This window comes from Cygnus atratus, chromosome 4, assembly GCF_013377495.2.
Source record: "Cygnus atratus isolate AKBS03 ecotype Queensland, Australia chromosome 4, CAtr_DNAZoo_HiC_assembly, whole genome shotgun sequence".
NCBI classification, from domain to species: Eukaryota; Metazoa; Chordata; class Aves; order Anseriformes; family Anatidae; genus Cygnus; species Cygnus atratus.
Genome location: NC_066365.1, coordinates 29,019,753 through 29,045,941, shown reverse-complemented (window position 1 = coordinate 29,045,941; position 26,189 = coordinate 29,019,753). Strand labels below are relative to the sequence as shown.

The 26,189-nt window shown below is 38.4% G+C and overlaps 1 protein-coding gene across 2 annotated transcripts in view; it reads right to left on the bottom strand.

Moving 5' to 3' along the window:
• The window catches only part of FSTL5 (follistatin like 5), a 261,207-nt gene that overhangs the window by 143,858 nt on the left and 91,160 nt on the right, over positions 1–26,189 (bottom strand). The window lies entirely within an intron of this gene.

The window sequence follows — 26,189 nt, the reverse complement described above, 5'->3', positions numbered from 1 at the left end:
GACAGCATAGTATTTAACCAGTATTGGTATTTCATTATAAATTATTGTCATGGTTTTTGGCTGGGACAGAGTTAACTTTCTTCACAGAGGCTCACACAATGCTGTGTTTTGGACTGCTGAAGAAAATAGTGGTGACAGCATGCGGATGTTCAGCTGTTGCAGAGCAGCGCTGGCCCAGAGGCGAGGCCTTCCCAGCTCCTCGCGCTGCCCTGCCAGCGAGGGGCCGGGGGTGCCCCAGGAGCTGGAGGGGACCCAGCCAGGACAGCTGGCCCAGGCTGCCCAAAGGGATGTCCCACACCGCCCGGCCTCACGCTCAGCCATGACAGCCGGGGCCGAGGGGGAGGAGGGGGGACGTTGGGAGCGACGCCATTTGTCTCCCCGAGAAGCCGCCCCGTGTGAGGAGCCCTGCTGGCCTGGAGCGGCTGGCACCTGCCTGCCGGTGGGAAGCTGCCAGTGGGGCCCAGTCAGGCTTTGCTCCATACGGCTTCTGCCTTCCCCACCGAGCTCTCCTTGCCCTAGCCCCTGAGCTCTTACACTTCTACCTCTCCCTTTCTCTCCCCATCCCACCTGGGGAGGGTGGGCAAGTGGCTGGGTGGTGCCTGCTGAGAGCTGCCTGACAGGGCTGCACCACAACCAATTATCTTTGTCTGTTTTTATGATGCATTTCATTTTAAAAAGCACCCTGGAAAAAGTTTAAGAGATATTGGGGCACTGGTTTACTTTTGATATCAATTCGTTATTTTTTTCTCCAGAACAGTAGCATATATATATCTGTGCAACCTATATGAAATACATTTCCTCATTAAGAAAAAAAACTACATGAACAGTTGAAATATAACTAGGGGGAATTTGAGATTTATCTAGATAATAATAATATTAACTGTGATTTCAACATGTTAATGATTTCCATGTTCTAGACCTTAGATGAAACTTCCCTTAATCAGCTTTACTCAGGGCCAATTGCAAAATTAAACTTAAAATGACCTCTAAGAATTATCTCATCATATCACTTACTTCCAGAAAATTAACAAGAACATTCACAAGCAAAGCTGTGCCCAAAATCATCCCTTATACCTCAAATTATTAATGTAATTGTCTCCCCCCCCCCCCCCCAAAAAAAAGTAAATACACACATTACCAATCATACCCACACTCATTCAACAATTCAAGAAACACTAGCTGGGTTTTGTGATTTGCTGGCAGAAGACAACGTTCCGATGAATGCTGTGTAATTTAGAGAGTAGTCATCCCTAATTTCAAGTGCAACATGTGCTCAACATTTTTTTTCTTTAGCAAAGCAGTGCAGATACTTTAAGAAATTGAATGGCAATGCACACAGGTAAGTTGAAGGATCTGGACAATCATACATCCATTAAAAACAAGATTTAGCCAATTTGGTCAAGAATGATATCGCTGTTCTGCTGCAAATAGTAACATCAGTGGGTGGAGTCAATGACTCAGTCACTAAAACAAGAACACTTTTGAAATTATCCATCAGAATTAAACTGAGTTGAAAATTACAGCAATTTATTCTGCCAAACGACAGTCTTGCTTTGTGTGTTTAGTCTACAGAGCCAACAGAAATGCAGCAACTTCAAGAAAATGCAATTAAACTGACAGAAAATGCAACCTTACTATCATTTAACGCATGAGGGTATTTAAACACAAGCATACACAATGAAGTTTTAGCTTTGGCAGAGACCACAAACTTCTACAAGCTTAAAACTTAAACCAAATGAAGAATCAGCTTACAGAATTATTTTCAGCTCTTAATGGGCCTATGCATAAGACTGCAGTATTAAAAACTGATCTGCAGAATGGGTTTGTGAAAACTGTAGCTAGAAAATTTAAACTTGTGGTTCTTACTAACTTGGTGGGAAGATATATGTTATTACCACATGTCTAATTGAATTTATACACATTTAAATGCTAAATTTTAATAAACATTTAGACTGCTATTTTTCAGTTACAGCTAAAAACAAGTCTATACCATTTAGTTTGTCTTTACGATGGGCTTCAACGTTTTAAAAATGAAGCAAATTGGAAGTAAAGCCATTGAAATATTTAATGCTTAATTGAACTTAATGAACTTTAAATGAGATTTTGAACAAGTGCATGCAGGATGAAAACCTGATTTTTGCTCGTTGCTAAAAATATATTCTGACAGAGCATTCATCTTGAATAGATCTAACTTATCTTTTGAAGACTGTTAGGATTCTAATTAATTTTTACTCTAATAATTGAAATAGATCTTTCTTAGTTACTAGATTTATAGTATATATATAGTTAAGTATGTTAAATTGTGTAGTCTAAACAAGACAAAACACAGCATTTAGCTTTCTTAGGTAGTATTTCTGTTGATTAGGGAAACCAAAAGATAAAAGTACAAGCCAATCATGCTTAATTTATACACAAACAGCTTGGAAGAAATGTATGATTTACAGCTGAAACAAGTCCCCGTATTAACTATTTGGAGCAGATTAGTTTATGAACAAGCCAATGATCATGAAGTCTGGAAAAAAGATGCACAGAACAATGAAACAAAGGACCAAAAGTAGTTTGAAGTATTAATCAGGAAAGTATGATATGAGGGTGTTTCTTGTTTGTTTTTTGAAACTATTCAGCCAAAGCATCTATATGATACTGGTTTAAAAATAAAGTATAGTTTAGCTAAAGGTATTTATAATTAAAATCAATAAATTTTCAGAATGTTTCATGCAAACTACTGTTTTCATTGAAGCTCAGATAGTAAGAACTACAGTAGGTAGTCATATTTTTATTTCATGAAAGAAAAGCAACACTGTGGGTAAAAAACAGGTTATCTTGCTCTGAATCCTCAGCAAAAGTATTCACTAAGTACTCCTACACACGCAGCAATATCCTTTAAACTTTCTTCAGCACTTCTTGACCTCCTGAAAATGTTTACTCCCCTCCCCATTCTCATCTCTCTACTATTTTTATTCTTCCCATTTTATTGAACATCACGTGTTGCCCAGGAATTTGTGTTGCAAAAAGGAGAAAAAAGTCAAAGTTCTTTCAGTTTTTACTAAACTTATGAGAAATCTATGTACTTGATATTCATCAATACTAAGTCAAAATCTTGGCTTGAAATTCAGGACAAGAGTAGGTGGATTAGTTCAAAAATTCACATGGATGGAAAAATTAATCTGTGTTCTGGTATTTCAGCTGCTGAAGGAGAATTGCATGCTGTTAAGAATAAAACAGTACCTTGGTCCTTTTTGTCTGCATCTCTGACCTAGGCATTGGTGGTTATGGTGCCTTTTTTTTTTTTCCCTGTACTGACATCATCAACTTTACTATGAAATTTCTGACTGCTTGCCATGTTCCTGTACTATTCCCACCTCTCTTTCAAATAACTAAATATAGGTCTAGGTGGGTCTTTGGAAAGTCACCCTTAATGATGTTGTACATAAAGATCTACATTTCAGCATTCCAGAAATACCAGAAGTATTATGAACAGATTGCTTAAAGTTTTCACCATATTAATTAGTTTTAAAATATTAAAGAAAAATGATATAGTCATTTTCAAAGATTAAAGCTATTCAGTATCAAATTCTCTAAAAAAAATAAATCTTTGATTAAATTAATTATTAGAATGAAAGTTGCAGTTACTTTTTCCCCCTTGGATCCTAGAAACAGGCTAAATGCTTTAATGTTCTTCTTCTTTACTTGGTAATGGGAACCTATAGTAGTGTTTCTACTTACCTAGTGTTTCCTGCATTCAGGTGAACATAGCCTAGAACACTGATAAAACTCTTCCTTTCTAGTCCAAATTTTAATGAGAAGAGATACCTCCTTTTCAAGCTTTTTACAGAAGTGATACAATTCTATTTCAAGCATCACAGTAATCTTTGCAGCTGAGGAAAATGTAATCTGAATTATTTACCATTTTTAAATTTTATTGTTCAAGAATTTGATGAAGCCAATGTTCATTCAAAAAAAATAAAAAAAATCATCTGATGACTACAGAAATTGGTGGGTTTAATCTATCTATATTACTGGTTAAATAAAACTATTAAAAGAAAAACATCTCTTGATTCAAACCAGTGTGTCCATGCTATAATTTTGTCTTGAGAAGTGACTACCTGCCGGTTCCAGAAGAGGCTAGAAGAAAATATATATGTTTGCCCCCTTATCTCCCAGCCTACACTAATTTTCAGACATTTGTGTACCACTACTGCCTCCCCCTCCCTCCTACTCCATCTATTTTGCTAAAGATCTTTCTAGGCATAGGTTACATTGAAGCATTTTCATATTTTTGATCATCTTTATTGCCCTGTAAAAAAACCCTAAATATAATTTTAGAGTTAAGCCTCTGAAACTAGGAAGAAGAAATGTAGAAGACTTAGTTAACGGCACTCTATAATCTGCAAGGATGGACACCAGACAAAAACATCAGAATGCAGCTTGATTAAAACACAGTTAGCAGACAAGAACTTGTTGTTTTAATCAGTGTCTATTGATTTTATAAAGTTAAATAGCACAACTACAAAAAAAAAAGGAAATAGACTTTGAATGACCTGCTTTGACAAAAACCTTGACCCAGTAATCAAAACCAAAAAAAAAAAAAATCACTTCGCAACTATTAAATCTCCATTAATAGGCAACTTATAATAACCCATTAATGGGCTGCTCTTGGTATTATAGGAAGAAATGATGCAACACTTCATCAAAAGAAACACTGAAACAGCTAGGATGAAAATAGATTTTTGGAAGAGCATGATGTCATCTTTTACCTAGCTAGAGACAACTGACTTGTAACAGAGAATTCAGAAACCTCCCAGAACAGTCTCATAAGACAAAATTCAGTGTCAGAGAACACAGAACAACACAGAGAACTACTCGGACAAATACCATAAGCTAGGATGATACTTGGTATATGGGAAAAAATAATATTAAAAAAAAAAAAAGGCAGAAATCTATTAAAGCACTTTGCCTGAGTTAGAAGGCTTGAACGTAGTATTCTCAGCATGGACAAAAATGGTAAGAAAAGATTTATTGACAAAGAGGAAATTACAACGAGTAATCAAGTGGAGTATCAGCAAGCCACCAGCCAGTGAATACCCATCTATATACCACAGTCTGTAGGTTAAACTCACGAGTGAAAGCCAGTATTTTTGCAAAAACACCAATAGTGCCAAGAGGTACACCACAAATGGGCAGTTGTGCAAGATCCAAAAAGCACTGAAGAGTAAGATGACTGCTACTGAAAAACATGTGTGAGAATGACATTATGGTATAGTAGTAGAAGACATATTTAGCTAGCAGTCATTTTGGTAACTTGATTGCATGTCTGATCGTACAATGTTTATTATCAAAAAAGTCTCAACATTCCTAGCTCTCGAAGACTACTATAAGTATCCCACTTAATACTTCTGCCAAAAGGGAGAAGAAATCATTTTCCTCTGTACTTAGGACTGTAAAAGTACAAAATAGTACCATTGAATCACAGATTGTCACCAGCTGACATTCTATTCCAGAAAGAGCAGAAGTATGTTTGCACTGTTAGAAACTAATGTCAGTGCAGGCCTGTAGAGGGATTAAAAAAAATACAACAAGACAATAGAAAAAAATATGTGATTTTGGGTTTAGGTACTACCATTTATTTCTGAAAATTGTATCAATTACTCTAGCAAGCTGAATGTTGCAAAGATACAGGAAACACCTTTACAGAAAGAGAAAAACATTTACTTTCAGGTCCAAGAAAATATTTGGTTTTGTTTGATTTTTCGCTATGTCCAGATGGACTGTGCCATCATAAAGACTCAGCAAAACTTATGGATTAATTACACCCTGTCAATAACAGTACTGGCAACTCTGAGATCTGCATATCCCTTTGACGTATGATGAGACCAAGCCAAAATTCTTATTCAGTTTAGTTAGATTTTTAGCAAATAGTCTATATTTGTATTGCATTACCTTCAAAGGTCTTAGCATGAAATCTAACAACTGGAACTCTCCACTGGATCAGCAATAGGAACAAGGACACAAACTCCGTAACTTTTTTTTTTTTTTTACTTATAATACAGAAAAGTGAAATACAATACTGCTAAAATAAACTAGCAGATGGAAAAGATACATTTAAAGCTTTAGACAAAAGAACAAATAAATGCTTATACCATACAAACTACTCTGCTACCTGAATGCCTTGTGAATTATACTCTTTAACAATGTTGACTCTCTTAGTGTCCTGCTCTCCTACACTTTTCTCTTATAGCAGCAAACTGAATGGCTTTGGGCTGACAGGCTGTGCTCTGGGCTGTGAAGCGCCCAGCAGTGTCGCTGTGCCAGAGGAATGCCATTCTTATGGAAGGTCACAGCCATGGAGTAAAAGGGATGCTGAGGTCTCTCAATGCTTGGATTAATCCTATGAATGGCTTTGATGACTAAGACTGAGACCCTGAATTTCAATTGATATCCAAGCTGTGACCTGGTATACCGAGCACACTACAGCAAGGGAGGTGCTGCAGTGCTGACTGTCATCATTAACCAGGCTGCTGAGTTCTAAACATATTGAAGCATTTCTCAGAGTTGAGACTTTTATATCTATATACAGTTATCTATAATTGAACTTGAGTCATTCATGGATCATCAACTTTGGGGCCACATATCTTACAAAACGTGTCACCTTTCAGGTAACTTCAGATGGATTTTTTTCCCCCCCTTATTAATTTTAAGCAGACATTACTATATGGTTACTAGTATCAGTGAAGATTCCATAGGTGTCTTGAGGTCCTCATAACTCAAGGACAGGAAGTATTCAGTGATCAGAAACATTACAAAAACATATATATACATATATATAAATACATATATATATATATATATATATATGTATGTGTGTGTGTATATAAATATAAAATCTCCCTTGGAGCTCTGACCTTTGCTTCGCTGTTCAGCTTCAGTTTGCTGCTTGTACTCCAGAAGCCAAGATCTTTTAGCCACTGAGATTCCAATTGTAAAAGACATATGGATCCAACTATAATCAGTATATTGACATCATTCAGGGTACAAGAGTGAAAGAAGTTGCGTTACCAGGATATTTTGAACATTGAAGCTGAGTATTTGTTAGTTAAAGAAGCAAACTAATTCGCCCAACTATAAATAATTGAAGAAGCAAGACCTTTAATGAATTGGAACAATATTTTGTCTATTATTCTATGTGCGTATTAGGTACGTCTGTTCATAGCAGCGAGGGAAGACACTCCTTGGGAATAAAGTGTCAGAAATTCAAATTAAAAATATCTAATAAAGAACAAATAAAACTAATTTACCCACCCACCCACATTTAAGATGGTAAGTAACAACTTTAGAAACAGTATTACAGGAAAAAAAGAAGAGCTAATACAATACAGTTAGAACCTCCCAGCAGTAAATGTCTCACACATGTGAAAGCAGCAAGCTACTGTAATAGCAGGACCACCTAACAGCAGGGCTGTTACAATAAGAACCACCTTGTTATTATATAGTTAACATCTGTGTTTCCTAAATGGCAAAGTAAATGAACATAATGGTTATTGCCTTGTATTCGCATTTTGCCACCTGCACATGCATGGCAATACACTGAGTAATCAAACCAGAAAGCCAAAAATTCCCTATTTCTATCTTTCCACCTTCCTTTGAACACCGATGTGAAATGTGTTTATATGCAGCTACACAAACCACCATGAAGTTTTACATATAAACCAACAATAACCAGTCAACATTATTAGTTGAAAGATAAGGACATAACCAGCAATGCACCTTTATATCCCAGCAAGATGGAATAAAAATACTGGACTAGGTCCTACTTGCCTGTATATATTTAGTAGTTTTACAGCTGTGATTATGTAGTATTATTGGAGATCTCGGTTAAGCAATTACAGGAAGCTTACACATCTGGGAATTTTTAAGACTATAGGTAGCTACAAGTCTTTCAAGTATTATAATTTTGTTCTCAAAACCCTCAAATACTGTTCCAGGGCCACCACTGGCAATCTGTGTACCTATCAGCATTTGAAAGCCAGTTAAAAATATGTATTTTTCACAACCACAGGTAGCTAAGGCTTCTTTATGAAAGACTGTATACCTTTCTCCTGCAGGGAGAGAACTAGGAGCTGCTGTTCCCCCAGAAAATGGAATCTAAGACTAGGATTTCAGATAAGGACAAATAAAGGAAATCCACAATCCTCTTTCTAAAACTGTATGCTACATGTGGTTGAGGTTGCACCTTGGAGTACCATAAATCTTGTGTCCATTCTCAAAAGAACATTTCCTTTTTAATGCATGATATCACTTTATAAGTAGTAGCAGGCCGTGCGTGAAACAATGTGATTCAAAGCTCTGTTTCAGCCATGCTCCTAAAGAATGGTGGAGTTGTGATGGCTCAAGTCAATGTTCAACTGTTAGAGCAAACCAAAAGCTTACTTGGACAAACAAGCCTGTTATTCAAACTACTTAGAGCAGCTACAGTATACAGGAAGAGCACTGTTTTCAATACTGATAAGTGTCCTTATGTCTTAAATCATTAATTAGCAAGACAGTTTTAAAAATGAACAGAACCCACAACTTTGATTTTTTTAACTCATGAATACATCTGGCTTGTTTTTTTGTCGTTGTTGTTGTTTTTGTTTTAATGAGTTTTAACTTAAAAACTTTCTAAATATTATGAATACTCTTTAAATAACAAAGTCACAGAAGCCTCAGATGGAGCAACTATTTCACTTTGCTGAATTCATGAGGTGAGATTTGTGAGCATTTTATTACTTTAGGAGGAAGGATCCAGGAGTATTCACTCCAGGGAAATTGAAATGTGATTGTTCCTCATAATTGATGTTGGGACTTCCACAAATCTAAGACAGGTAGAATCCAAAGGTCATTAAGTATTTGTTTTATATTTTAATCCCACAAATGCTGACACCATGGATTCACCAGGAAGTAAAATAGCCATATATTAACTGCCTGTTACCCTCCAAGAACACACTTAGAGTTTGGCTGGAATAAAACGATTACCAAAATTGGTGTTATGTGCAGTGGAAATATCAAGAACCCACATATCTTGCACGTCTGTATTTCCCGTGAAGAATCACTTTATCCACATTAGAAAATACTTAATAGGCATTCCTGTCCTGACTGTGGGCAGGACTCAGTGGGCACATAGTAATGCATATGTAATTGTTATCCTCTCAATGCTTCAGATTAATTTATAGTAAAATTGAGATTGACAAAATAGAGGAAACATTACAGCTAGAGATAAGCCCAGCTGGAAATGCATTCTGAGGAGCTTTTCAGAAGAGGTGACGTAAGAGATGAATGTGTGTTCCCAGAGCATGCAGCAAGCAAAGAAACATTAGAAGCAGTTAGCTGATTTTTTTTTTTAATTTTCATATATTGCTTGCAAAACATGTATTTAACATCATTCTGTAATTTACAGTTTTTAGTTAAGCTAATCACACATGCATATTGTACCATATTAGAAGAGAAATATAAGTTTCCCCTACGTGGACTTAATTTCCTTTTAAGCTCTTACAAAGACTGAGAATAGAATGAAGGACAGAATGAAGGCAGGGGCAACTAATAGAAATGTGACTTTCCCTGTAACACTGCCTACTGTCTCGCTCACTGAAAGGTACCCACCACAGACACCCCTGTAATATTTTTGTCCTTTAAAAGTCACCTGACATTGCAGTAGTCTTGCCTAGGAAGCAAAAATATCATTTCTAAAGGAGATTTACAATCAAGTTACTGTGTCTGATATGCAGTAGACCTACTGAGCTGAATTAAGTTTCCTAGAGCACCACTAACTTGTGGCAGGCAAATAACACCAGCTAGAAGTTGGGTTTAGCACTCCAGCGTTGTAAGCAGAAATATTCAAAACTGATGATAACTTTGAAGTTCAAATGGGGTAGGTTCCTAGACTCAAGTTGCATGCCCACTGTACTATTTTCTTTCATTTACACTAATAATTTAATCTTATACTTCCAACAGATATTTCCATAAAATTTGAAAGACTTTTTAGCATTAAATGTAATTGTAACAGGGATCTGTTAGTGTATCCAAGATAAACAACTAGTTTATCTCCATATTCTTTGTTATTGAAGACCTTGTGTGCATCCACAACCAGGCCCACTATAGTTCCTATAAGGAACTTCCTTTGGAGGAATATAGAACAGCAGTTGATTTAAAATTATATATACTTATATTTTAGTTTCTGTATATATATTAAGCGTTCTCTTTACAATTCTTAAAGAAGTGATGTAATACCACCAGCATTAACACTGCAACAAAACAAAATAGGAATGGATTCTCCTTAAAAATCCCAGAAGCAAATGGGGCCTCAGAATAAACTAAATTTTAAATCTGTTATCCTTGATGTTGTCTCTACGCTAGCATAGTGGTTCACTAAACACAGTTGGCATACAAAAGCCCTACTGCAGTCAATGTCCCTGTGCATTAGCAGGTGTGCTATAAGAACATCATTTTGAATTTCATCAGCTCTGATCATTAACTTCCCATGCGGTGAAAGGATATTTCAGGCTGACTGTAGTGCCAAGACATATTCTAAAGGCTTAGGAAAAAGTACTCAAGCAAGAACCAACAACAGATTTTGTTTACAATGAAGGACTGAGGAAAAAAATCATTAACACACTACAATGTTTTGAAAGACAGATGGCAGAACGCTAGACTTAAATTCAGCCATGTAACTAAAATCATATAGTACATGTAGGAAAAAAAAGGACACTTTGAAAACATGAATGTAATTTCTTTTGCTGGTACAGATACACACATGCCTTTTTAAAAATTCTAGCGCATTTACATCACTAAAAGCACGAAGAATTTGCCTAATAATTGGAGATCAGTGATAACTTACCTGGTCAGAAGATGCATGAAGTGTAATGACAAACTTCGTTAGCATTTTTCTTTCAAGGCTATGTCTGCTATAGTACATACATATATCTCCTGTTAGAAAAAACAACGTTCAAGTAAAGTGCTGAGTACTAGAGCAGAAATATAGTGATGCTTCCCTAGCTCCTGACAGAGTCCAATTTACAGTCTTGAACAGGCCTCCAAATAAAGCTGCTTCCTGCACAGATAAGACTTCCACATTGTTCTTTTTAAATTACTTTTTGCTTGGAGGAGAACTGTTAATCATGCTCTCCACGTGAGATCATCAGGCAGTCCATTACAGATTAGAGATATAGAATATACTGAAGTCAAACCCTGGACATGCAGTTCAGCACAGACTCCAGTTTCACACTCAGAATCATAACCCAGAACATGACATCTAAACCTCGAACCAGCACATACCAGGAGTTAATTGCTGGAGCAGCTGGGGCAATCTGGATGATGGCATATTCTTTGACTCCGAGTCCTCAGATAGGAACATCCCAGAAGCAGCTTTCATCGCACCATTCAGAGCAGCATAACTAGACAGTTCCATCCACCAAAGCAACTCCTCAACAGCTTATAAAAAAAAAATCATCCCTTTGATCTTCCACTGATATTCAGACTGGGACAGTTTAAGCAAAGGTGTAGAATAAAGTTGAATGTCACATACACATTTTGAGAAGTAACTCCTACCATTCCCGCTACTGGTTGTATATAGAGGTTGAAAAAAATTACAAACCATGGACTGAATTTGTCCTGTAACATACTGCTTCCCTCCGCTGATGAATGTTAGGCTTTCGATTTCCAATAGGCTGTGAAATGGATATAACCAGATGGCTTCAGTGGATTCAGATGGACAAAGATACTTTTGCAGTCCTTTTGTATCAGGTTAATAGTTATTAACAACTCTTACTGATAAATTCTGACATGGTTTATAGATCTTTTAAGACAAGTTAAGGAATTTGTTGCTTGTAATAGGCACTTAAGCCTGATACTAGGTTAGCTTCAGTGGAAACCAAGCAAAAAAGTTCTCTTGTTCATCACAGAGCCTTGATAGAGATGGTTTCAGCTTGTCTACAAATAATCAGATATCAGAACTACTGGATCACAGATCACATTAGAAGGCCACCCATGTGGCCTGTGGTTGTGCTCATCATATACACTCGTTCTGCTGTGCCTGTACTCTCTCAGTCTCAGAGCTGGGATGTACCAACAACTGCCTGTTGGGTCAAGCAGGGCGAGAGAGGCTGAGGTGCTGCATTGCGGGGTCTTCTCTACAACATGCATCACCCTAGGTTTGACATGGCCAGCGGTGCACCTCCTGCTGGGCAGCTTCAGCACACAGCGCCATGAAGCGGGGCAAGTGGCTGTCCTGTGCGACACCTGCACACCTTGGTGGTGCCCTGCACTCGAAGCAGCCGCGCAAACGGGCTCACACCCAACAGCAGCTTGAGGTCACCGCTCCTCCTTACTCGTGGGACATCACGTAAGGATGGTGTTTTACAACAGGAGACGGGGCACTCCTCCAGCCTGTAAGATTGATCCAGCCAATGGTGCAAGAAGAGCTTTTGGTACAGTTTGTGTATTTCTGTGACATCCCACATTTATTTCAGAGAGAGAAGCCATTGCATCTTCAGCAACAACCTTCAAGCAGTACTAAAACTGCATGCTTGGGATTTACTTTGTGCAGCGTCTCTTAATGAAGTAAACTGCTCAAATTTAATTTAATGGTATTTCTTCTGGTCACAGGATCTTCTTTAAAGAAGTGTTATTCCAGAGTTGGCCAAAGCTATGCATTAAATCCAGGAAAATAAATTATGAGGCTATGAGATTTCATCACTTGGCTGAGATGATAAGTAGCACTGAGGCAAAGTTCTACACATTTCTAGAGAATACGAAATTTTCCACTGAAAGTGATTCTCCTACACCTGTTATCAAACCCAGCAAGAACCAGGCAGTTTTCATAACATATAGCAGAGGGTTTTTTTTTGTGCTAATTCAAGAAAAGAGGGATCCTTATCAAATATTTTAAAAACAGGCCTCAATACTGAACTAGTATGAGTGGGTAATGGCATTAGTGAAGCACTCATATAATGAGGATGAAGAGGATGACAACCTTTACTATCCAACTACGTTAATTAAAAAAATGGAAAACTGAAGGACCTCAATAATTACATATTTCCCACAAATGCACAACAAGTGCTTATATAATAGTGAAAAATATCAACTTCAAAACTGGAAAAGAGAATTCCAATTTGCCCTCAAATATGTTTGTGATTAAACCACGTTAAAAGGTTAGGATAAACAATTTATGATTTTGAAATTTTTTGCACACTTACTTTTGCAGTTTCTGCAGAACTGCCAGTGCTGGTGCTTTCAGAATGCCCCAAATAAAGGTTACATGATTAGGGTTATTGCAATATTAAATAATAAAGTGATAACTGGAGAAAATATAAACAAAAAACACTACCCATTCAGAGGAGTACATCTAGGAATAATGCTTTGAGCTCCAATTTGATGCAGCAAAAGCATTTTAGTATCAAGGATGATTTTTATTGTAATAATAGGTTATAAGCTGTCAGCGGAAGATAATTCACAACAATAGAAGAATTAGAGAAGGCAATGTACTAAGCCACTGCCTACAGTGTTACAGTCCCTAAGAGATGAAAGAATGGATTTATTCTCCCCCCCCCCCATGAGTGTCTCACAGGCTAAGAAAAGCTCAAATGCGATGCAAGTTCCTTTTGATTTTTTTAGAAATCACATTTATACAGGGTAAATGAATACTGCTAAGCTTAATATTCTTCCTCACTGGGAACATGTTTTTTTCACAGCTCCAGCCTTGAGGAAAAGTCTTTATGTAACACCTTTCATTAGTGGATTTTATAGTACTTCACAGAGGAAGAGCGTATCATTTCTCTCAATTTTCAGTGAGGGAGAACCATACAGAAACACAATACGGATATCAAATGAGAGTCTCTAAGCTTGAACCACCTACGAATTTCCAAGCAAGGTTCTGATGTTGAAGCCTAACTAACATTGTCTTGACATACATGGAAACCAATGGAAGAGTTCCTACCTTCTTCTGTGGCTTCTGGGATTATGGCTTCCCAGAAACTGTTTGTCTTCAGTTGTACCCCAGCATTGTGGCAGCAAAGCCAGAAATAAAGGCCAGGTCTGGAAATGCCAACCTCTCCTAGCAAGTCTGCTAAGACCCAGAGTGTTGATTTCTATCCACAAATTTGGCCAGCATCATCTATGACAAAGTATATTTTCCATGGTTCCATTTCTTCATCTCAAACCTCAGTTCACAGCATTTTAAACTAATTTTATCTATCTATATTATATATAAGTAGAAGCACGTATAGAAAAGCAAATCACTAAGATCAAAATCATACTGTAAGCAACGCCAAACATCCAGGTAAAGTTGGTAAAATCTTGGCTGAGGACTTTGTACCTTTCCATTTTATACTCAAATGTAACCTAAATCTAATCATAGGTATTTACTGAAAGTTGAGCTCATGCACCTATTTTTGAATAATTTGAAGTATAAATTGAATAAATGAAGTACACTACTGAATATACGAAAGCATCAATATGAGGAGAAAAGTAAAAAAGAAAAGTAAAAAAGAAAAGCTTAGATTTGCATATTTTTTTTTTACGCCTCATTTCTCTAGAGCAAATGGACTTGATTTTCACTAATGAAAACCCTATTTGATTTATAGAGTTAGTATTCACATTTCAATTCTGAAATGTGATTAGTAATTATGCTCAAAGACAGATCATGTATTTGCATCATTCAGGCTTTCATAAGGTCTAGAAACATTTACTGAGCTACTGAAAAATAGGTTGGTATGTGCTACAAGAGAGCAACCCAGAAGATCAAGATGTTAAGCAAGAAGTTTGCTAACTCTTAATATTGGCTTATTATGTCAATTCTCCCCACTGGATTTCAGAAAGAAATCACTTCGAGTAAGTTTCATGAATCTTCAGGAAGACATTTCAGAACATATTAGAACTTTACATTCACTCTAGTTCCTCCACTACTCAGAGACTGTGAAATTGCTCTCAAATCCAGCTTTACATAGGGGCAAATCAAAGTTCTGGCTATCACTTCTACAGCACCCTATCTATACAGAAGCACTTTGCATTGGGTCCCACTCCCCACCACCACCACACACACAAAAAAAAAAAGTGGGGGGGCAGCATTTGGAAGGGATTTCCCCCCCAATAAGTAATGTTACAAAGTGACTACAGCACTGAAGTACAAGGAATGGCTAAAAAAAGTTTCACGAGCTACTTATGTCTATCTAAATCCAAGACACTGCCGAAAAGAGATAATCCCGTTCCACCCACCCAGTCAGCATGCTTCCTCCGCACTTGTCAGCACTACATTTCACACGCCCTGCAGACAAATCAGAAAACTAATCTATATTTAAAAGTTTAAATTGTTGACTCTCAAATGAAAATTTATTTTCCACTTACAAGGTTTCCATCAGTGTTTGCCTGACTTGTCTAGAATTTGCCATAGGTACCTGAAACTATACTTATACACATGCTCATCAGCAGTAATCATTTATTAAAAGCACTCTCCCAGGCACCTCAAAGTTACATTACTTCTTTAAGCCAAAGGAGACAGACAAAAACTCCTTCTAGGTTTGATCCTGTTCAACGTACAGCTCCTCAGTACTAGACATAGCTGACAGATTGGGTCACCCAGCCCATTGTCCCATCCCTCCCCATCCGCCTTCCTACCCCCTGCCCGCCGGGGAGGCAGGTGGCTGTGCTGCCTCAGGCCTTGCCTCCCATCGCATAGCCCTCTGCTGTACGCCTGTCTGTTCTGCTGTCAGTGGTTTTGTTTCAGGCATGAGAAGAGCCAAGAGGAGGAGGTAACGGTGGAAACAAGCTGCACTCAGAACAGTGAGGAACTACAGAGGCTGGCATGCCCAGGGCTGCTCTTCTAGTCACAAAGACTTTAACGCCACTGGAAGAGAAGAGGGGAAAAAAACAAACCACCAAACAAGGGCAAACAAACAAACAGACCACATCACCTAACACAAAGGACCACACAGAAAAAAAAAACAGTAACAACCAAAGAGAGGCAAATCATCTACTTTGCCTCTTTCAGTTCTGTTTAACCTTTAATTTACCAATTTTCCATTCTCCGTTCCCCAGAAGTCTTACACTCTGGTTTCAGGAGACAGTACGTTGATTTATGCATACTTATCATACAGTTAGCTGTCAAATCTCAATTTCTTCTGCCTGTTCTTAAGCTTCCGCTTGTTTGGGGTGATGTTTGTTAGGGGCTTTGCTCCACGGCTCCAAAGTCTGAGCACATCTGATATGGGAACTGAATACAATTGAACAAGCACAGTAAATTTTCCATGCACTGATTTTTCAGAATAGACACACTTATCATTATTAATCTTCATAACATCAAATTTGCAGTGGAGACTTGCATGCTTCTGGGTACTGCTCCCATAAGAGACAATTTGTATAGCTCCACTGATTTGAGTGGAGCTGCATTGTTTACGCTGTTAAGGGATGTGATCCACTCTAATTTAAGACTCAAATACAGATACAATGAAATTTAATGTAGCTTAGGAAGGATCTATTCTAGAAACAGCTTGTAAGCATCAGATAATTACTCTCTTCAGATAGTTACAAGGGTGGATTAATTTTACATCTTGCTCATTTCCACTTAGTATATGATGCAAATGAATCAATGCTACAAAAGAAAAAATTGCAGGAACATTTATCAAAATGCGTAAACATGTTTACAGTCCTTTGCTGCACATGCATTTAATCTCATTCTTAATTACTGAAATTCTTGAGCAGTAACGAAGAAAGCTTCTGAAAGAATCCCTTGCTACTAAACTACAAAATTACAAGAAGCAGCAAAAAGGCTAGCTCTTCTGTGGGGACTCTCTCTAAAGGGCAGTGGTGATCTCATAAGGGTCTCTCTCCCCGTTTTTTCATCAGTCATATAAATAGATCTATTCCTAAAAGATGTTTCAGAATGCGATGACTTTGAGCGGTCAGATAAGCAATTTGTAAGACACATCCACTGCGAGAGGAGATGCAAATTAAAATTGCCTGTAGTTTGTAGAACACCAGATTACAGCTTTATTATATAAAATCTGTACTATGAAATAACTGTCCTGCTGGTTAGAAGGAGACAGTGGTAGAAACACTTGGTATTTTTCAGTTTTCATGTTTCTGCAAACATTTCTAAGTTTTGGTCGCAAACTTTTTATATTTGGACTACACAAAGGGAGATCAGTCAGCTCTTTCTACAGGAACCAAGCAGTTCTTTATGGCTCAAAGCTCTTCTCCCCCATGAAGGATTCCCCACGCAATCCTAAAACAAGATGTAAAGTAATGGGAGAGCTTTAGACGAGACTCATTTTCCTTTCTACCAATTCTATTAACTAAGTGCAGCACTTTGAAAATGGAAATTGGCATATAAGAGCTAAATATGATTGCCATCACTTTGTTGCCAAGGGACAGCTGCTATTAAAGTCCTTCTTTGTACAATTATTAATATTTTCCATTACATGCCCTGTTTTATATTATTCTAACTGAGCCAAAATTTAACCATTTGGGCACTGCAATGTGTGCAAAGTCATTTTCCTGCTTTTAGAAACTGAACAACGACCACTAGGTGTTTTAAATAGTATGCACAAAAACTACTGTTTTCACATATACAGTCTTCCTACAGTTTCTAAGGTGCTTATTTTCAATAAACACAAAGTGTCTCCACTTACTCAAAACTAGACTGGGAATGGAAGATTTCTTCTGTGACTACAGAGATACATTTTACAATTCTTCCAGTAATTCCTCCAGCTTGACCTGACATATAAATCCACACACACACAAATCATCACATCTTCAACAAATTTTTTATCGAGTCTGGTGGTTATATCATAAGAAGAATCAGCAAGCATGCCTCACATCCACTGTAGACCACAAAGGTTTTTTTCTTCCTCAAATTGCATTTGCTAGAAGTCAAAGGAAGCTATGGGAAGAGACTAGGAACAGAAAGCAAGCATCAGTTCTACTGCAGCTGTCCTCTCAGTATTATGCCTGGCCAAGAAGAAGCAAAGGAGAAACCATCCTAATAGGTATACAAAAGGGTAAGGAACTACTCATGGACAGTGAAAGCAGAGGTGTAAGCTAAAGAATGAACAGAAAGGAATAATTGCACTCAGGTGGGAAGGGCCTAACTGAATGACTGAGGATGGGTCAGAATGAGCTCAAAATTAGAGCCTATAACCTTGAGTTCCCGTTTCTTCCATTGACATTCTAGGAAACAACTACCAAGCCTGTGGGCAAGCATGTACTTCATCCTAAGCAAGAGCCTGTCAGGGGTTATATTCCACTGTTGCTGCCTGTTGCTCTATTTAAGCACATGGGAGAAATGCCCTTTTTGCACCTGAGAACTCGAGCCCAGCTAGCAGGGAGCAACGTGGTACCACATCAACTTGTTCTGGCTTATTTATTAAAAGCAATTAAAGTGTTAAAGAGTATTAAAGAAAAACAAAAATTATGAAGAACTCCGCTAAGTTTAGGTAAGTCTAGATTAATGATATTTGGTTCAAACAGTTTGACTTCATTAAACATACTCCTTCAAATACAGCATTAATTAAAGGGACAAATGTCAATTTGTGTCATTAAGTGCACAGCACAGACAGTGCTCGGAAAAAACTACTTGGGCTCATGAAAGAAAAGGTCATCATCTCTGCCTCAGTAAAAATACACTAAACAGTTTCATATGTTCAGATAAAAATCAAAACATTGTATTTGGAAAGCATTTTATATGTTCCTTTCCTGAGCCGACTTTTCATTTTAGTACTGCTTACATTTCCACCTAGGCTCATGAAAGGCTGGAGATTAGTGCTAAGAGAGCGCGTGAAGATACAGACGCAGACACAGACACAGATTTCTAGGTTGGAAGAGACCTCAAGATCATCGAGTCCAACCTCCAACCTAACACTAAGTACTCCACTAAACCATATCGCTAAGCTCTACATCTAAACGTCTTTTAAAGACCTCCAGGGATGGTGACTCCACCACCTCCCTGGGCAGCCCGTTCCAATACTTAATAACCCTTTCGGTAAAGAAGTACTTCCTAACATCCAACCTAAAACTCCCCTGTCGCAACTTTCGCCCATTCCCCCTCGTCCTGTCACCAGGCACGTGGGAGAACAGACCAACCCCCACCTCGCTACAGCCTCCTTTAAGGTAAATGTAGAGAGCGATAAGGTCGCCCCTGAGCCTCCTCTCCTCCAGGCTGAACAAGCCCAGCTCCCTCAGCCGCTCCTCGTAAGACTTGTTCTCCAGACCCCTCACCAGCTTGGTCGCCCTTCTCTGGACTCGCTCGAGCACCTCCATGTCCTTCCTGTAGCGAGGGGCCCAAAACTGAACACAGTGCTTGAGGTGTGGCCTTACCAGAGCCGAGTACAGGGGCACAATCACCTCCCTAGACCTGCTGGCCACACTGCTTCTTATACAAGCCAGGATGCTGTTGGCCTTCTTGGCCACCTGAGCACACTGCTGGCTCATATTCAGCCGACCATCAACCAATACTCCCAGGTCCTTCTCGGCCAGGCAGCTTTCCAGCCACTCATCTCCCAGCCTGTAGCTCTGCTTGGGGTTGTTGCGCCCCAGGTGCAGGACCCAGCACTTGGCCTTGTTGAACTTCATACAGTTGACCTCAGCCCATCGCTCCAGCCTATCCAGATCCTCCTGCAGAGCCTTCCTGCCCTCGAGCAGATTGACACACGCACTTAGCTTGGTGTCATCTGCAAACTTACTGAGGGTGCACTGGACGCCCTCATCCAGATCATCGATAAAGATATTAAAGAGGACCGGCCCCAGTACCGAGCCCTGGGGGACACCACTTGTGACCAGCCTCCAACCAGATTTGACTCCATTCACCACAACTCTCTGGGCCCGGCTATCCAGCCAGTTTCTAACCCAGCGAAGCGTACGCCAGTCCAAGCCCCGAGCAGCCAGTTTCTTGAGGAGAATGTTGTGGGGAATGGTGTCAAAAGCCTTAAATAAGATAAGAACAGAGCTTCTTATTCTCGCAAGAGCCAGAAAGTGTCCAAGTAGAAATTCATATGGTGTATTACTCATAATTACAATAACTTACTACCCATACCTAAAGGTCTTGTCTTGAAAAGTTTTATTCACATACGTACCTTCAAACATACGTACATATACAAACATATGAAACAGTATGTTGAATGCAGGGCTACTTTGAGTCCTGAAAAGTATATTCTACTTTTTATAAGAGAGGACTGGATTGAGAGGGACACATTTCACGTTTTCTTTATAGAACTAATGCAAGGATATGCTTGTTCATTTTATAGAATTAGGCCTATAAAATATGTAGTGTCATTTGTATCTAAACCAGACTATTAGCCTGCATGCAAGTAAGCGACATCAAAAGTTAATTTAAAAATAAAAAAGTACCAATCCACAGGGAAGAAAAAAGTCATTCAGTTTTGTCATGTGATTTCTGATTGAATTTCATAGTTATTCAGAAGAGCACAGGGAAAAGGAAAACAAAACCACCTAATGAATTAAAACTATTCCTATTTTCATGAGTGATTTAATACAGTCACAGAATTAATTCACACTTATTTGAATCCATAATAATCTACTTTCAATTAAGTTTTAAGACACAGTGTAATGTCCCTTCTTGGGTGATATACAATTCTTTATTAGGCCTAGCACTCAACATCCTCAGCAATGACCTGGCAGATTCAATAAATAATATGCTGAAGAAATAATTAATACCAGTTGAAATATAAAGCAATACCAATGAAATTAATATTTTCAAAACGTAATCTGAAAATAATTAAATTGGATTAGATTGGGAAAAAGAATTGTAAGAGTTGTTGAATAAGAAGAAATTTTCAGAGCAACATAAAAACCAGGTGAGTTACGAGAGAAAATAAGATATTTTATTACTTAGGTGTGAATTGGTAGCAAGAAAGCCATTGCAGTGCTAGGCTGTATATATCAAAAGCTACATATGATAGTGTTTGGGTACTTAGCATACTGCATTTCCACAGCTGCCTCTGGAACAGCGTGTTCAGTTCTGGGCATATTACCAGAAAATTATTGCCAAATTAGAACAGACTTGAAGAACAGCAAAGGAATTAAATGCCTGAGGGAGTTTTATATGATAAGATTTACGTGAACTAAACACAAATTGCTCTCTTCAGCAAGAACCAAAAAGAGAGAAAGAACAGAAACAATCCAACTATTTTGATAAGGTTAAACAGTACAGCTGCAGATGAGTTAATTGGCATGGGAAACAAATAAAAGTAATGATATTAAAACCAAGAAATTGAATATTTTGCCAGATAAATACTTCAAGAATAAAATCAAAGTACTCATTGCAATTTTCCCTCTGTGAAACTGGTAAAATCTACTCTGGCAAATTTATAACTAGAACAGTCCAGAACTTTACAGACTATAAGCCAGGCAGAGACAGACAGGGTAGCAACAAGATTAGGATATTACATAACATGGCAAAGATTTCATACCTTAGAAAAGGAAAACAGGACAAAAGCAAGAGCCGAGAGAGCCCAAGCATGCCAGAAGCTCCTAAAGAAAGACACCATTTCTCAGCACCTCACTTTAGATATCAAGATATTTACTGATTAAACCACAACTAGTAGTTTCCATCTGTAGCATCCAGTCCTATAAAATACATGTTTTTCAATACTGGATGTATATTTGCAGGCTATTCAGACCAGAAATTCTGCCATCAGTTATGGCATATTGTTTATTGCAGTGTAAATGTAAACTGAACCAGGTAAGATACACCAAATCAAAATCAAAGTCTAACTTTCTTACAAACTGAGTCTATCTTACTCTGCAAATAGTTAGCTCATCTGAATTCAAATGAACAGACAGATGTAAAAGACTTGCATCAGAGAGAGCTCTCAAAGCTTGCCACACACAAAAATCTGTGTGGCAGGATAAAATAAGCAAAAATTCATTCTAATATACTCGCACTTCAAAGACATCTCAGGCATGAAAGACAGAAATTTTAAAAAGGTTAATTTGCACTGTCAGGTATGCCTGACTAAAGTCAGATTATAATAAGAAATTGTTTTAATTATGGCAAGCCAGCTAACAGTATCCCTGAAGTTTTTGCCTGTAATAGAATCACTCAAAATTCTTTAACTACGACTATTATAACCACCACATTCGTATCTAAATGCCATTTGGGAACAAGTTGTGCCCTTGGTTATATAGTTTCAAATCAGCATTAAACTCTCTAAATTAACTTGGATTCTGTTTACAAAAGCCTTCACACTCACAAAGCAATCAGAGAAAAGAATGTGGCTTTAATAACTAAAGCAGCAGGGAATATTTCTCACAAGTCAAAGAAATTTTTTTTACAGAAAAAAAAAACCAGAAAACTTGAAACATTCTTTAGACAAATTATTCCTTCTCAAATATCACATCCCCAGGAAGATTCTTTAGCTATGAGACTAAAAGATATTACAAAAAAAAATAAAAGTTACCTTTTAATCTTTTCCATTGAAATTCCTTCTGTTGCTGGAGCAAGTACTACGACTTTACTAAGACTTGATTCTTCCACAACTGCTCTAACTAACAAACTGTAGAATATCCACCCCCCCCCACCTGTTGGCTGGCACAATGTCTTTTTAAGACTCTTTTCAACCAGAAAAAGTCAAGCCTCAGAATTTAATTATAAACATTGTCAGGTGCAATTCTTGAGTTGAAGCTTCCACCCCAAATGAGGCAGAAGGGACACCTGGTTCTTGTTTCCCATATCACTGTGATGAGTGCAAGAGGGACACCACCACCTCCATTTCAATGAGCTTTACAAGAGGTTCAACAGAGCTCGAGTACAACTCGCAAACTGAGTCCTCCAGGTGAAATACACAGAGTAGAACCTCTCAATTCTGACTCCATCTGTGTGAGAGAGATTCCAGGCAATCTGACTCAGGACACACTTCGGTAGTTGCCTACTTTGGTAGTAACAACTTCTTGGGTCTTTATCTAAAAATCTCTGTTTCCAATGAGAATTACTGCGTGTTTGTCTGAATGAACCTTTCCATTGTTTTCGTGAAGGTAATCTACCAAGAAAGAAGACTATGTAATTTAGCTTGTGTGTTTATTTTCTGAGTGCCATGCCTTATCAACTTGAACACCCCTTCCCATTTTGCTTAAATGAATCTTTCCAATATCTGTTCTTTTTTCTACCACAGTAAGTTCCATCTTATAGAAGTTCCCAATATTGCTCTAATAACAAGTTGCTCTAGTTTTCTAACAAAAGACAACTAGGACATTTACTTGATAACTACCAATATGGTGTCTGAATCCTATAGATTTTGATATGCTAAAGCAAATTACTAGATTTAATCTTGTATCATTAATAAAAAAATAAAGGAGAATAACAACAGCAGGATAAGCAAAATAGATTTCAAAGAGCTACATTCCGAGAGAAAAATTTCCAAGAGTATCTTACAACTTCCAAGGCAAGATTTAAGTTTTTATATGTTCAGTGATTCAGCCAATTAATATATTTTGACAAAAATTCTAAATAAAAATTAACTGAAATGAATTCAAACCCATATAGAAGTTAACCCAAGGGCAACTGTTTTGCATATTTTACAAGGCCATTGTACCAAAGTATCAGAGACTTCTGCGCAAATACCAATTAAAAAGCTAGTAAATAATATATTTCTATATAATAGCATAACCCCTTGTCACCAAAACCACAGCACTGCCCAGAAAACCCCTAATAATTTGAAATGCCTTTCTTCTAACAAGTGTATAGAAGTTAGTTACGTTACTATAACTTCAGTCTAATTCCTACAAACTGGCTATGTAAGTACGGGCATAACATACACAAAATACTTTTCACAAAGTGATGCCAATGAACATTGAAACAAGTTATGTGATGCTTAACACCATATTACTTTCACCTTCTTGAGTCCTTTTTTCTCTCTCTGTGATGAAATTTACCGGCCATAACAAAGCGAATGAGAAAATGCTGAGTGACTTCAGCTGAGTCTACTTTTTGTGATTCCTGCTGTGGACAAGAAGACAGACCATACAGGCTATTAAAGCCCATGTCAGTGACAGGCCCAGATGTGTATTTGGGAGATGGACAAATACATGCTAAGGGAGAGAACTCCAAAATGTTACTCGCTAATGTTTACATAACTGACAACATCAAAACTATTCTTAATTGTCTAAATCATTAAAAATCTGGATTCTTTGAATACAGACTTTACTTGCTGCACTGCTTTATCCTGATGAAATCCACATGTGCATGTTTGACAGAGAAAAGTAATGTGAAATACAAAATAGACTTACGGTGAGTTATTGCTTCTTCAGTCAGAGCAATAAAAAGTCTGTCAACCAATTCCCTACAAGTAATCCTAACCTACAAAGGTTTTCTGATATAAACATCTGCATCTTACAGATTTTAGGGTACAGAATTGTGGTGGTTTCACTCTGATGGGCAGCTGAACTCCAACGCAACTCTCTCTCACTCCCCCTCCCCAACAGGACAAGGAGAGAAAATATAATGGAAAAGGGCTCAAGGGCTGTGCTAACAACAGGGAGATCACTCACCAATTACAGTCACAGGCAAAATAAACTCAACGCAAGGAGACTAATAAATATAATTTATTGCCTGTTACTAACAGACTAGAACAGCAAGAAACCAAAAGCAAACTAATAACACCTTCACCCCACCAAGTCTCTTCCAGCTTCTTCCCCCGAGCAGCGCAGGGGAACGGGGAATGGGGGCTGGGGTCAGTCCCTAATGCTTCATCTCCGCTGCTCCTTCACGGTCACTCTCTGCACCTGTTCCAAGTGGGGTCCCTCCCACGGGATGCTGTCCTTCACACACTGAGCCTGCAGGGGCTGCCCACAGGCAGCAGCTCTTCAAGAACTGCTCCCACATGGCTCCGTACCATGGGGTCCATCCGTCCCCCAGGAGCAAACTGCTCCAGCATGGGTCACCCACGGGCGGCAGCTCCCCCCAGACCTCCTGCTCCTGCGTGGGCTCCTCTCCATGGGCCGCAGCCTCCTCCAGGCCACATCCACCTGCTCCACCGGGGGCTCCTCCACAGGCTGCAGCATGGAGATCTGCTCCATGTGGGACCCATGGGCTCCATGTGGGACAGCCTGCTCCACCCACCAGGGGCCTCTCCACAGGCCACAGGGGAACTGCTGCTGCGTGCCTGGAGCACCTCCTGCCCTCCTGCTGCACTGACCTTGGGGCCTGCAGGGCTGGTTCTCACTCCTCTCTCCCAGCTGCTGTGGTGCAGCACTTTTTTGTTGTTGTTTGTTTTGGTTTGGTTGTTTGTTTTATCCTTTCTTATCTCTTTTCTCACAGAGGCCTAAACAACTTTGCTTATTGGCTTGGCTCTGGGCAGCAGCAGGTCTTTTTTGAAGCTGGCTGAAACTGGCAGTTAGTTAACATGGGGCAGTTTCTGGACTCTTCTCACAAAGGCCACCCCTGCAGCCTCCCTTCTACTAAACCTTTGCCACATAAATCCAGTATATGAATATTTGAAATATTATTATTAGAAGTATGTATGAATCAAATTCTTTAGATCTGGAATGTAGACCAGGCTGACATTATTTAGTTGTTTCCTAACAGAATTTAAGCTGTTACTTTCACCGGAAAGATACATACTATGTTGCATTCAGAGTAGCATTAGATTGTTTTCCCAAACACAGTAATATTATGAAGGAAAAAAACTATGGTATCTTAAAAAGACTATATTAGTAAGTGACATCAGTTGGTCAGCGATAGTATATACGCTTACTATTCTGTAAATAGATTTTCACGGGATACCCATGCAAAACCTGTAGATGAAAAATCCATAACTGAGGATGTGAGCATGCCAGAATTATTGTCATTAATTCTGTGTCTACTTGAGGCATTATATTCAGAGAAACACTGCAATTTTTAGGTTATATCCTATATGATCTCTTCAATTCTATTCTGTAAGTGTTTTTTCTGTGTGCAAAGTAGATTCCTTTCAGAGGAAACTAAACTAGCAGGTCCCTTTCAGGTGTGCTCAACGGTTGAAAGGGTCACTACTTTCATAGACAAAGTGTGGATGCACCTCCACGAGATCCTGATTTATCAACCCCTTATGTGCACCATCACAAGACCCTGAACTCTCCAGAGTTGCTGGGAGATCCACAAATGATTCTCATGATCTATGCAAGTCCATAGCTATGTATACTTTCCCATTTACTACACTAATTTTCTTTTTTCC